We start from the raw sequence: 14907 nt of genomic DNA on the forward strand, positions 1-14907 counted from the left end.
GAAACTTCAGAGGATGGACATTTAAAACGGAATATATGCTTGACGTTCCACATTATCAACGATATACTTAACCATGTTAAGTTAACATTTACAATGACCTGGGTTAATTTTTCACCCTTATCCCTTTGTACCTATTAGAGACGGAGGGAGAGAGACATGTAGGTTCAAGATTATTTTGCTACCAATTAGTTACCTTTTGCAATGTCTCTTATGGCCATACATACATTTATGCAGTGTGAGTATTGAGAGGCCATAGGCATATGACATCTCCTCGGCATATGACAAATATATCACTTTGAGCTCTGCTCTGCACTGTATCTGAAGCAGGTCTATAAGGGGAACGGCTTCGACCCAGTCCTTGAGAGCAACCCCAAGTCTATCCATCACAAACCAGGCCTTCTCTTGCACGCTCAGCATGCTGATGCTTCACAGAGTTACCTTACCATCAACAGGCCCAGTGCTAAACCCTTTCAGCTGAGATATGACCAAGGACTACAACTATATGACTACGCCCGAAAATGAACGCGTATGGTAGGCTTATATGTGGGCTTGAAGGTATGTCGATGCCTTTCTGTTTCACTTGGTTTCCTTCTGTAGAAATTAGGCCACTTTGCAATGACGTGCTGTATAATGTATGATTTTGGGATGCTGTCCATAGTTTGATAGTGGTGAAGGCTGTACTCCAGACGCATGGAGTACGTACATTTTGTTCAAAAGCGTGATTGTAAAGCATACAGGTATAAATGTGTGGTATTTCGAGGGGAAAATAGGTTATATCATTTGATAGGTTATATCATGATAGGTTATATCATGATCATCTTGTCTCTTCAATGAACACCTCTAAACCCCAGAAAATTCCTTGCATTGTTTGAGGGGCCATGTTTTTTCCTAGAAAGACTACAAGGAGTCCCGCATAACCTGTGGAGGATAGTAATAGCCCGGGCCCAGCACGCTTTCCTCAGAATGCCTGTGATGGAACAAGAGCGTGGCGTGCACTGCGGAAGTGATGCGGAGGACATACTGGCATGCCTCGGAGCGTAAAGATTCCCCCTGCCGTCCACTCACTGTCCACGCACACACAAGACCCCACCCCCGTTAAAGATGACCCCAGCCCTAGTTTCCTGTGGCCCAGGCTGGAGCGGAACAGTAGAGAACCTGATATGGGTCTAGGAGGAAGGCCTATGCAGAAGGGGCAATCATCATGTTTGATGTTGGTAATCAAGAACAATCGAAAGCCAGCATCTTGTTTATATAGCAGAGGACATACACGCTATTTAAGTGAGGTATACATGCAATTTGCTACTATATAACATCCTATAGTGCACAATAGAATGTGACTCCACAGCACTTCGTCGTCAAGAATACCCCAGGCAGCTGGAGGGAATTTGAGCACATCTGAACCAAGTCACGTACAATATTAAACCATTATCCCAAGACAATATTCCAGCAATGGCAGTTCTTACGTGGTAATACAGTACCAGTATATCCAGGGCCAGATGAATGCAGGGGCTTAACTGAAGCCCCTGGGCCCAGGCACATGGTGGGACCAAGAGGCAGTAAAAAATACAAATAAAATTATTAAGGAAATATATACTGTATATATTATACATGTAGTCTATATCTATATATACACAGTGGGAAGAAATAGTGTGTGAACCCTTTAGAATTACCTGGATTTCTGCATAAATTGGTCATAAACATTTTATCTTATCTCTATCTTGATAACAACTAACGACAAACACAGTCTGCTTAAATTAATAACACACAAACAATTATAATGTTTCATGTCTTTATTGAACACACTGTGTAAACATTCAAAGTGCAGGCTGGAAAAAGTATGTGAACCCTTGGATTTAATAACAGGATGACCCTCCTTTGGCAGCAATAACCTCAAACAAATGTTTTCTGTAGTTGCGGATCAGACCTGCACAACGGTCAGGAGGAATTTTGAACCATTCCTCTTAAACAACTGTTTCAGTTAAGCAATATTCTTGGGATCCCATTCTTCTTGTTACTTTGAAGTGTGCACTTGAACAGTAGTAAACTACAATATTTGTTTTCAGCTCTTTGCGTAGCACATTCTAAGACTACCTACTCAGCACAGACGTCAGTTTAACGTATAGTTATGATTTACATTTGGCTGAGGTGTCAACTAACGTAAATCCAATTTGAAATCCAAGATGACCATGTTCATGTTACCATGTCATTGGATTTAGGTTAAAAGTTGGGTGAAAAAAAGACTAAATTCCCCTATGTTGATTACTTTTTAGAAATCCAAATCAGTTTTCCACCTTGATTTAATGTCATCACATATACTTTACTTGGTTGAAATGACTTGGAAACAATGTCGATTCAACCAGTTTGTGCCCAGTGGGTAGTGTGTTTGAGTTGATGTTCATCCTTGCTTTATCACTTTTTATTTCAGCTAAGAATGATCTCTTATACATCCACTTCGTTAAACGTTGCTTGCTCTTTATTCTAATATTTGACTGTGAGATAAAACATTCACTCCATCAAACAGAAACAAATTTAATCCCACTGGGCACACACTGGTTGAATAAAAGTTGTTGAAATGACGTTGAACCCATGTGGAATAGACGTTGAATTAACTTCTGTGCCCAGTGGGAAATTATTCTTGGATCAAAGACCATAGTGGCTTTCACAACAGCTTCCTCTGTTGTGGATCCTGATGCCGAGACGCCTCTTAAACAGAAGCCTCCCTGCAGCGATGTTCTAGTTGCTTTAACTAATGCAGGCTTCTTTAAATGAGGCCTAATTGAGGGTTCTTCACTCCACCCTTTCCTCATGCGGCTCCATGCAGCAATCAATCTGCGGCCCTGCTGCCTTATCGGCACATCTTAATAAAAACTATAAACGATTGGGCCGCAACCCAGGAATTCCCATAGAAATCGGAAAGCCAGGGAGAGAAAAAAACAACAAGGGAAAAAAACATCCTGACTTGAACGACATGGGGAGTGGGCTTTTAATGCACAGGATGTAGAGAGATTTGTTCGAGTAGCATGTCGGTAGTGGAGCAGTATGGTAATCACCATATTTAAGGGAGAAAATGTTTGTGTCAATGTCATAATTAATGGGCCGTGTTAAACCTCCAACGAAAGTATGTACAGTACAACAATGTTGTCTTACACTTTGGAGTTTGGGTTGGCCTGTGAATAAAGTAGGTTAATTCCCTGCTGAATGCAGAAATTGCGGAAAACATACCATTTTTTATAGATTGTCAGACATAAATCATTTGTTTAAATGTTTTTCCAGATGTAAGTGATTAGGCGGTATGCTAATTGCTAAACAAGGCAGCACTCGGATGTACAGTATACATATGGGCCCTCTGTGATCTCTTGGATAAGGATGGAGGCCCATAATGCTCTCTGCTTTGCTTCAAATCTTCTCACCGAAATCTCAGGACTGTCAAAATGGCTCTAGCCTTGCATACTAAGCTGCTGAGAAAAATCTTTGCATCAGTCTGAACAATGGAAATTAATGGAAATTTCCAACTCAAAGTCAAGAGAATGTTGGGAAGTGTTGTTGTCTCATTATTATACCAACACATATACCCTCATCTAATGAAACATAATTACAGTAGAAATTATATGAATATTGTATTTTGTATGCAATTGTATTGGTTTTCATCAGCAGTTGAATAGGATTTGTTAAAAACTGTCTGGAGGACAAGGAGGAGCCAGAGGTAATACATTACTGTTGCCATTCAATACAAACCTCAAATTCAGACAAAATATTTCAGTAAATTAAGTGGTTATTCTTACTGCATGCGAAGGTTGCTAATGAAAATTAAATGGCTGTTTGCTAGGTTTGCTATGAAAAAATGTCAGGTAGCTTTACTGAAAAACAATGGGAAGACCTTCCACATACCATAATGTATATCTGGTGACAGAACCATCAATTATGACAATGTAATGTTATCCCCCCCAAAAAAACATGTTTACAAAGTTCAGTAGACTATGATGCAGGGAGGAGTGGAATCATTTTCCCACAATGCAAAACTCAAAGTGTTATGTAGTTTCAAATCTATTCTGGAAATGATAGAGCAAACGTTTAAATACACGTTTATTGTCTACCACAGTGTGAATCAATTTATAGAGATCCGTCTGTGTTGTCTTGCCAACTCCAATGGTCATTGTCAGGAGTTGGCAAGATAGCACAACCATATCTGGGACCATGCTATCAATTTCTGCTCTGATGTCCAGAGTGTGATAATCCTTGAGCTGATCGTATGCTCTTCCATAGAGGGGCCCACCCAGCATACGCTCTCTCACATCAAAGACCACAGTTCCCAGAATGCAGTGCTTGCCATGCCACCGAGATACGACAGCATGAGTGATTGACCTGTGCTTGACCAAGCCATTCCTGAGTGAAGTGTATGGATTTAGTTCCTGGGCCAGAAAGAAACAGTGTAATGGCAAACAGATTTATAGGTATGAAAAAAGGAATGCTGACCCCCCCCTAATTTTTTCCATATGACTGTCAAGCCTGGTGAGCGACTGTGTCAGATTACCCAGAGAGCCTCAGATAAGACGATGTAAAGACTCAGTGGGGCTTATTCATTATTGCGGGGGGAGGGGGGGGGGTTATAGCGCTGCAGCGAGAGAAAATTACATGCTCTCATGCGATATCTGGAATGACATTAGGCATCTCTCATGTGTCCACATATCGGGCCCGACATGTTTGCGAATGCACTCACTCGCAGACTCTGAATGCTGTGTTTGCATGAGAAACTAATGTTGTCGAGAAATGTACCTTTACACTTGAGCCATCAATAGGCCTATTCCTCACATGTAAAGTAGAGAAACAGGTCTCCGACAACATCACAAGAGGGTCTAGGCTTTTAATGTATGGTTGAGTAATGAAGCCAATGAAATGATTCTGATCATAAAGATAAAGAACTTGACAATGTGTTGACACGTGACTTGTTCATCAGAGTGACATACATACATACCAGTTAACATTTTAAACAGGTTGTCTCGTCCCAACACTGCCAATGCATTCTTGAAATTCTGGTGAAGCCAAGATTGTTCACTCTGCGAGAGATGCTAATTGTTGCTTCACTTGATTACACTCAGGGATAGGGGGGAACGCCTGGCAAAGCATCGTGTTTAGATTCACTCCCTCTTATACAATTTCCTCTGTTGTAGGATTTGGAACACTATCTGTTTGTCTAATGTGCACATTGTCAAGGGGCATGATTGGGTATGGGCAGTCTTTTTAAAGGGTCTCTCTCGTAAGGAAATGGAAACATTGTTTTTACGTGTGCCCCTGGTGACTTTTAGACCCTTAACATCAATATTAACTGAAATCTTAGGTGAAATCCAGAACTCTCGTTGCTGAACATTCCTCCTCCTCCTATTTCTTCCATCTTGGGGCTGAAGGTTGAGCTCATATCCATCAATCTCTCTCAGAGAACAATGGCCAAAGAATGGCTCCCACTTCCACTCTTGGGAAGCGCAGGTCAAATACAATGAAACAGGGGGCCCAGATATACTGTACAGGCCAAAGGGTTTGAGGTACCCCAGACATGACAATGTAGGGAAATGTAGTGGTGACATAGGACACCACTGTCTGTGACCCCCCACCCCTCCAGATTGGAGAAAGTGCTCCCCGTGTTTCCACCTCTCCTTCCTCTATCGTTCAGAGTGATATACCACTCCCTGACATAAGGTGTAGGACATTGGCAAGTGACTGTTATTTGAGGGGCCTAGTTTGTGTGAGGCCTGATGGATACCTCGGCGTGCGATGAGAGCTTGAGAGCCCAGAAAGGGTATCTGTTAGCAGTTTTTGTTATGCTATCTCAGACCAATGAATGAAAGGAAGCAAGCGGCACTGGCCACACTTTATGCTTCCGTTGCAAACTGACTGGGGCTCCATTATGGAATGAAAACCTATGGAATGAGTGTTTGTAAAGGGATCTACTCTGATTGTGATTTGGATCATGTGCAAGAGTAAACAACTACCGAATTATAACTTTATTTTTGCACTTTATTTGAAGTTAGGCCCGATCAATTGGGTCAAAGTCAAACCCGCCTTTGGCATCCTGCATGCTAACTGTTTTCTAGGATCTTCCTGTTATGTGACCACCACTAATGAGTCAGATGTGACATGAACCTGAATGACCTGAGCAAATCTGAGCAACCTGATCAATCTTACTGAGAACATTTTCATGATTTGTGACACATTTCAAACTTTAGTGCCAGCGGATTAGTCCAATTTTCACACAAAAATACACAAAATACAGTTTCAAAAAGATTATGCCGACAGTCTTTTTCCCCCTACAGTCTCCTGTGTTTAGTTTAGCTTCCTGTCTTGCTGTCGTAGTAAGACTATGATGTGTTGTGATAACAACGTAGACTAAATGAAAGGCCTGTCCACAGTCTGGTCAGACAGATAGTCAGATATTTCCCACCACTGTCTAAGATGTATCTACAGTTGAAGTTGGAAGTTTACATACACCGTAGCCAAACACATTTAAACTCAGTTTTTCACAATTCCTGACATTTAACCCTAGTAAAAATTCCCTGTTTTAGGTCAGTTAGGATCACCACTGTATTTTAAGAATGTGAAATGTCAGAATAATAGTAGAGCGAATGATTCATTTCAGCTTTTACTTCTTTCATCACATTCCCAATGGGTCAGAAGTACACTCAATTAGTATTTGGAGCATTGCATTTAAATTGTTTAACTTGTCAAACGTTTCAGGTACCCTCCACAACCTTCCCACAATAAGTTGGGTGAATTTTGGCCCATTCCTCCTGACAGAGCTGGTGTAACTGAGTCAGGTTTGTAGGCCAACTTGCTCGCACATGCTTTTTCAGTTCTGCCCACAAATTTCCTATAGGATTGAGGTCAGGGCTTTGTGATGGCCACTCCAATACCTTGACTTTGTTGTCCTTAAGCCATTTTGCCACAACTTTGGAAGTATGCTTGGGGTCATTGCCCATTTGGAAGACCCATTTGCAACCAAGCTTTAACTTCCTGACTGATGTCTTGATATGTTGCTTCAATATATCCACATACTTTTCTTTCCTCATGATGCCATCTATTTTCTGAAGTGCACCTGTCCCTCCTGCAGCAAAGCACCCCCACAACATGATGCTGCTAGCCCCGTGCTTCACGGTTGGGATGGTGTTCTTCAGCTTGCAAGCCTCCCCCTTTTTCCTCCAAACATAATGATGGTCATTATGGCCAAACAGTTCTATTTTTGTTTCATCAGACCAGAGGACATTTCTCCAAAAAGTACGATCTTTGTCCCCATGTGCAATTGCAAACCGTAGTCTGGCTTTTTTTATGGCGGTTTTGGAGCAGTGGCTTCTTCCTTGATGAGTGGCCTTTCAGGTTATGTCAATATAAGACTTGTTTTACTGTGGATATAGATACTTTTGTACCTGCTTCATCCAGCATCTTCACAAGGTCCTTTGCTGTTGTTCTGGAATTGATTTGCATTTTTCGCATCAAAGTACGTGTATCTCTAGGAGACAGAACGTACTATTGTTTGTACAGATGAACGTGGTACCTTCAGGCATTTGGAAATTGCTCCTGAGGATGAACCAGACTTGTAGAGGTCTACAATTATTTTGGCTGAGGTCTTGGCTGATTTTTTTTTGATTTTCCCATGATGTCATGCAAAGAGGCACTGAGTTTGAAGGTAGGCCTTGAAATACATCCACAGGTACACCTCCAATTGACTCAAATTATGTAAATTAGCATATCAGAAGCTTCTCAAGCCATGACATCATTTTCTGGAATTTTCAAAGGTTTTAAAGGCACAGTCAACTTAGTGTATGTAAACTTCTGACCCACTAGAATTGTGATACACTGAATTATAAATTAAACAATCTGTCTGTAAACATTTGTTGGAAAAATTACTTGTGTTATGCAAAGTAGATGTCCTAACCGACATGCCAAAACTATAGTTTGTTAACAAGAAATTTGTGGAGTTTTTGAAAAATTAGTTTTAATGACTCCAACCTAAGTGTTTGTAATCTTCAACTGTATATCTCACATCACATGCGCCTCCTTTCTCTCTCTCTCTCTCACTCTCTCTCCTTCTAAAAATGTCTAACAAGCAAGCTCAAGGGAGAGGCATCATCTCTGCATATCCTCATCTTGCCCACTCTACCCGCTTGCCGAGAATCTTGAGAAACCCCTAGAAACTTGGAAAGCAGATCCCATCAGGTTTTCCACTTTCCTCATCCCAGATTCCATGTCAGTGCCAGGGAAGCCCATGTGAGTTCAATGCACACTATGTGGCTGTTCCTATACTATTGCAGCCACACTTACCCCTCAGAACACATGACCAAATGGTGTTCAAATTATTACCTCAAATCAATTAGGTTTAGTTGACATTAAGGGGTCTTCTGGAAATCAAGCAAATTAATAGAATGTTTTAAATACATATCCCCCGTAATTGACACACACCAACACAGTTTAAAATGCAGGCAGACATGCTGATGCTGATGTCATATTAAAAACTCCTTTGGCATAGGACTAACTATCGAGGCATGCTGGTATGCATGATAAGGCCCACAGAATGGCATGGATGGGCTTATCATGTGTGGCCAAGCCCGGTTCCCCTTCTCCTATCGCTGGGCCCACTGGCACAGGAAAGACTCATCCCCCTTATCTTCCCCCAGCTGAAGAAATAACACTTGACTATTGCCCTCTCTGTAGCTCCCCTGCTCAGAAGATTCAGATGAGCTCCATTTCTCTCCTTCTCAGTCTCCTTATTTTACTTCATGGGAAAAGGGTTCTGAAAACACTGTCTGGCCCATCTCAGGTGTTCTGGGAAACAATTGATTGAGAGAGTCCCAAAAAGTTTCAGTTTGTTAATGTGTTAACATTTGTTTTGAAAATTCAGCTGATTTTGGTCATACTTTTTGGTCTCCAACAGCACTTGAGTTTATTTATGATTAGTTTCAGTCAGCATAGTCAGCCAAATTTCTTTCTATTACACATCAGCATGTCTTATTATTTAATCATGTGTGCTGTGTGTTGTTTACAACGATTGCTTTTCACTTAGTTCCTTACATTCTCACGCGTGAAATCGAATTGAATCGCAAGGACCATTTTGCTTGCCTGTATGATGTGCTTTTCTCCCACAGATTTGCATGGACTAAAATGACATTGAAACAGCTGTTGCCAATTCCCTATCACCTCTTCCCTCCCCAAATTATTTGCTAAACTCGCCCCAGAACTAGAGTTAGAAGGAACTGGAATGTGTCCTTAGCACGGCCTTCGGACAGGGGACCTCTCAACCAAAGGACATCCACCTTGTTGCTGCTGCTCCTCTCCGCTGTTCACCTACTGTGGGAAAAAGACACAAATCACAACGCTATCAATAGAATTGCTAAAGGTAATTGCTTATTTCCAGTGTGTGAGTATGACTCCAATTGTTGGCCAAAACATACAATTGTTTGTTTTGTGATCCCCGCGACTACAGACACGGGGGACACGCCCGACGCAGCTGCATGATGCTACAACCCAACAGGCCCGGCATAGCGCGAGAGACAGCCCAGCAAGCAGCCATCGACAGCTGAACCCTGCTCGGGTAGAGCTAAAGGAAAGAACACTGCTCGGAAAGAGCCGAACAAAAAATCAAACATTGACCTCCATGAGTGAATCAACTGCTGTGTTAGTTTGCCCCGGTGCTCATAGTTAGCCTTTAGCCTAAATCCTAGCCCTTTTATTTTTCCAATAGGGCCGTAGTGATAGTGTATTGTCAAAACTGAATTTATAATAAAGAACCTTTGATTGTACTTTGGCCTGCCTCTGTGGTTGTTTGCTGTTGGATTTCTGCTTTTGACACATGCACACCATGTATAAATGATGAAGATAATGACAGAGGAGCCAGATAGCTTACTTCAGGTCCATTCCCACTTGAATTAGTATGACAACTGGGCAAATGAAGTATGGAACTTAATGAAAACACTTCTAAGAGGGTGCAGACAGAATACTATTGAGCTCTGTAAAAGAAAACATTAATAAAAACGGATCCAGACTAGACAAACACAAATCAAGCAAAACCATAGAGCCAGCTGTATCTTTCTAACATGGTTTTAAATGGGCCTTACTCAAACAAAGCCTGATTTGAACCTGGACACTACCCACTGGGCACAAACTGATTAAATCAACAGTGATTCAATGTAATTTGTCAATGTATTTTAATGTGGAATCTATGTAGAAAATACATTAGATTTGTAAAATGTAATCAATGTAAACTTGTTTTGAGCGTTACATTTCAACCACAAGATTGTCAACAAGCAAACCTGTCAGATCTTCAACTTTATATCTACTATCAGGAAAAAAACATTTGAAGGAGATATATCTTCTGCTTGGATAGTTCCATCTGCGCCACTGACTTAATAATTGATATGTTGGATTCGCATCTCCATCTCAACCAAAAATGTACAGTAAGTCAAAGAATAGGACTAAATCAAATCAAACTTTATTTAAAGTGCATTTAAAGTTGGATTTGATTTTGTCTAATCTTTAACTTAGATTTCTGGATGAGATGGAGATGTGAATCCAACATATCAATAATTTATTTACTTACATTTGTAAACAAAGTGGAATTAAAGTCAGACTAACATGCTGACCACACCGCCCGAGTTGCGTGTGTGAGCACTGCAAAATAAATGTATACATACGCACGTGTCAACGAGCATCTGCGTAGCCAAGTGCTTAAATAGCACTTGGTTCTATTTTTGACGCTTGACGTACTGCAAGCACCACCTCTCCCATCTCCTCATTGGTTTCTAGGAGCATATACCCATGGGGGTGATTGAAAGATGAACTGAGGTTCACATTCCAGGTAAAGTTGGTTGTCAAACACCATATAAAGTCCACAGTAGATGACTAAAGGAGGAGAGATTAGAAATGAACTAGGTTTCCCATTTTATCTGTTGATTAATTGTTGGAGTAGAGAACACACAATTTTGTGAGACTCAAAATGTGTCAAAATATTACAAAGATCCAGAAAAAAAGGACCTTGTGCATTTCAGGTAAAATAACAACCCAATGTTTATATCCCAGGACTAATTAGTTGGCAACAGAAAGCTAGCAAGCTGAATGTTCATGGATGTTTCGACCTGTCCCCAAATTAATATAGTTGGTTTGGAGTTTGTTTTGATACTTCAAAATTGCGTGTCCTGATCACATCTGGTGTGGATGGACAAAATCAACATGCGCGTGCCCAGTCGAGACAGCACGTAAGTCAGTGGCACAGATGGAAGCAGAAGATAAATACAATAAATTGCCTATTAACTTGTTGACAAGTTAAATTATTTGTTGGTTTCACCTCCCCAACTCAACCCAAAATCTAAATTTAGGCCAGTGACTCGGATGGAACTATCCAAGCAGTAGACACACCTCCTTTAAATGTTGATATTTGGTTTCATTGTCAACCAAACACAATACAATATTACTTTTGTAATACAGTAGTAAATAGCCTAGAGTTAAGGCTATCTTGCAAACTAATTCAACCTTAAAATGAGTAACACATCCATGGCCACATTTTGAGGTTTCTGTAACTATGAATGTCTTCTCATGTAATCATATAAAGATAGCATGCATAGGTCGTTGCAGGTCTGTGGAGATCTTCACAATTGCTGTTCAAATCTGTGAAGAATCTCGAACGGCATTGATCACTTGCACCATGTACTTTTAATGTAATCTCAACTCCAATCCAGGTCATTTGATTCTGCTATTAGTTGAAGCAAAGTGATAACACATTAATCTGTTGTATAAATTAACTTAGCTGTGCTTAAACGGTTGAAAGCGCAGTGATAGACATTTGGGTGACAACTAAACCAAAAATCTTGGTTTGTTTGGTTGTACTTTTAGATGGTTGAAAGCATAATGATAACACATTGAAAATTCAACTAACCTTTGGCTCTTTTTGAGTAGGTGAATATACGTACACTGAGTGTACAAAACGTATCGAACACCATCCTAATTTTGTTGCAAGCCCCCCTTTGGCCCTTAGAACAGCCTCAATTCATCGGGGCATAGACTACAAGGTGTCGAAGGAGTTCCACAGGGATACTGGCCAATGTTGACTCCAATGCTTCCCACAGTTGTGTCAAGCTTGCTGGGTGTCCTTTGGGTGGTGGACCATTCTTGATACAGACAGGAAACTATTGAGCGTAAAAAACCCAGCAGCGTTGCAGTCCTTGACACACTCATCTACTAACATACCCCGTTCAAAGGCACTTAAATCTCTTGTCTTGTCCATTCACCAAACATCTAAACTTGTTTTTCTTAAATATTTTGTCTTGTCCTGTTCACTCTCTGAATGGCTCACGTCTCACATGTCTCAATTGTATAAAGGCTTGAAAATATTTCTTTAACCAACTCCAATTCCTCATTTACACTGATTGAAGTAGAATTAACAAGTGACCTCAATAAGGGATTATAGCTTTCACCTGGATTCACCTGATAAGTCTACTGTATGTCATGGAAAGAGCATCTGTTCCTAATGTTTTGTACATTCAGTATATATCCTGTTGTACCCGTGGGCTGCCACTCAAAAGAAAAACAAAAGTAAGAAATACACATAGCGGAATGATAATATTGATCACGCTGAATGCCAGCGGACAGGACGTCCTCTCCCCAGCTTCCTTTGTTACTGAGGCACTTCTCTCTCAGTTACTGTCACTTAGTCTGCTTTGCCTTGTTTTCACTAAGAAGGTGTTGAAGTTTAAAAAGGTGTGTAAAAAGTATACATTCAAAACCTGATGATGTCGACGATTAAAAGTGCCAGTGACACATTTATACCTACTTTGCAGAAATGTTAACAGTGATCTAAGACACTGCATCTCAGTGCTAGAGGCGTACACTACAGACAACCTTGTTCGAATCCAGACTCTATCACAACTGGCTGTGATTGGGAGTCCCATAAGGCGGCGCACAATTGGCCCAGCGTCGTCCGAGTTTGGCTGATGTAGGCCGTCATTGTAAATAAGAATTTGTTCTTTAACTGATTTGCCTTAGTTAAAGGTTAAATAAAAATAAATAAAAAACAAACACTTTGTTAGATCTCATCTGACTCTGAGCCAGGGCCAAGTTCAGTAGGCAATTATTGTGTGTAGCAGATACACAGTACATGTTTGTTCTACATAATATATTTATATCTGAATGATCCACAACATCGTGTCCTGCTGAGCGCAGCACAGACTTATTTGTTTTATTTAGTGAATGCAAAGTCCCCAAGCCAAGCAGCTGCTTCCAATCATGCTGTGTTGAGCACCGACTGATGAGATGCGCCAAAGGGTGTGGATGGTGAGCGATCATCATTTCTGAGATAAGGCTGTGTTGCAGTGCCAGGGGAGGTTGTCCTCCACTCCAAGGGACAGATGTGGACCTGCCTGGCAGTGACCACCGGATGTTGCTCGGTCCTGCCATTTGGCCCAGGTTTCGGGGGGGGGGTCCATTGTCTGCAGATGCTTACTTTTACATCTTGGACCCTGCCAAAACCAGACACATATCAGTTGGTTCCTCCCTCCCCCTGACCTAACACCTCAGATGTAGTCATCAGGTACATGTTGTCCCTTTGGGTACTGTTCTGCCAAGATCATTGCGTGCCAGAGGGGAATTTACTATGGGCTCTTTACCCTATCTGACCTGAAAACAGTTTGGAAAAGACTGGGAGAGAAGCAGCCAAAGGCCTGAAAGGGAGAGAATGAGTATTGTCCCTTAAAGCACATCCGTTTCATTCAATTTCTTCATTACATAGTTGCATAGGTGTAGCTGTAGTTTCCACTGTAATAGGTCAGAGCATAATACATTAAACAGTTAACACATTATCTGAGCCATAACATTCCACAGCATAGTAGGGATAGGTAACTAGAGACTGAGGAAGACTTGACATGTGATTCGGTGGATCATTAACGTCTTATTCTGTATGTTCCTGTAGAGAAGGACTTAAGGAGAACAGTTGTGACAGACGTAGAAGTACTTGTAGTTGGAGTTAAGGCAGTGTGCAACGGCACAGCTGATCTGGTTGGACCTGTACCACACAACCTGAGCACAGAAACTAAACACAGGCTCATTCACAGGCGTAGGATACTTTGCTTAAAAGTAAATACATCTAAATACAGGTGTCTTTAGTATGTTAATGATGCACTGTGAGAAGGCTAAATACATAAATACATTTTCACAATGAGCACGTCTCTCAAATACAGTGCCTTGCGAAAGTATTCAGCCCCCTTGAACTTTGCGACCTTTTGCCACATTTCAGGCTTCAAACATAAAGATATAAAACTGTATTTTTTTGTGAAGAATCAACAACAAGTGGGACACAATCATGAAGTGGAAAGACATTTATTGGATATTTCAAACTTTTTTAACAAATCAAAAACTGAAAAATTGGGCGTGCAAAATTATTCAGCCCCTTTACTTTCAGTGCAGCAAACTCTCTCCAGAAGTTCAGTGAGGATCTCTGAATGATCCAATGTTGACCTAAATGACTATAAATACAATCCACCTGTGTGTAATCAAGTCTCCGTATAAATGCACCTACACTGTGATAGTCTCAGAGGTCCGTTAAAAGCGCAGAGAGCATCATGAAGAACAAGGAACACACAAGGCAGGTCTGAGATACTGTTGTGAAGAAGTTTAAAGCCGGATTTGGATACAAAAAGATTTCCCATGCTTTAAACAAGCTTTGAACAAGTTCCCAAGTTGAACAAGTTCAAGGGAGCCGAAGGCACTGTATATAATTACACTTGTTGGTTAGCTAGCTAGCAATTTTTTTGACATCAGTCAAAACAAGACATGGTATCAATAATCAGATAAAATGAGCTGAAATGAGCCACCTACGATTCCCCTCATGGCATCTTCATGACATTGTTGCTAGCTATCTGGCCATCCAGAATCACAACA

The 14907-nt window shown here is 41.0% G+C and overlaps 1 long non-coding RNA gene across 1 annotated transcript; it reads left to right on the forward strand.

The window, feature by feature from the left end:
• The first annotated feature begins 8017 nt into the window (after positions 1-8017).
• On the forward strand, positions 8018-9782 carry LOC121839930. The gene is made up of 2 exons (XR_006079241.1): positions 8018-9379; positions 9467-9782. It is a non-coding gene; the product is annotated as an uncharacterized LOC121839930 (long non-coding RNA).
• Positions 9783-14907: the final 5125 nt, after the last annotated feature.

Source organism: Oncorhynchus tshawytscha, linkage group LG18 (genome assembly GCF_018296145.1).
Source record: "Oncorhynchus tshawytscha isolate Ot180627B linkage group LG18, Otsh_v2.0, whole genome shotgun sequence".
Lineage (NCBI taxonomy): Eukaryota > Metazoa > Chordata > Actinopteri > Salmoniformes > Salmonidae > Oncorhynchus > Oncorhynchus tshawytscha.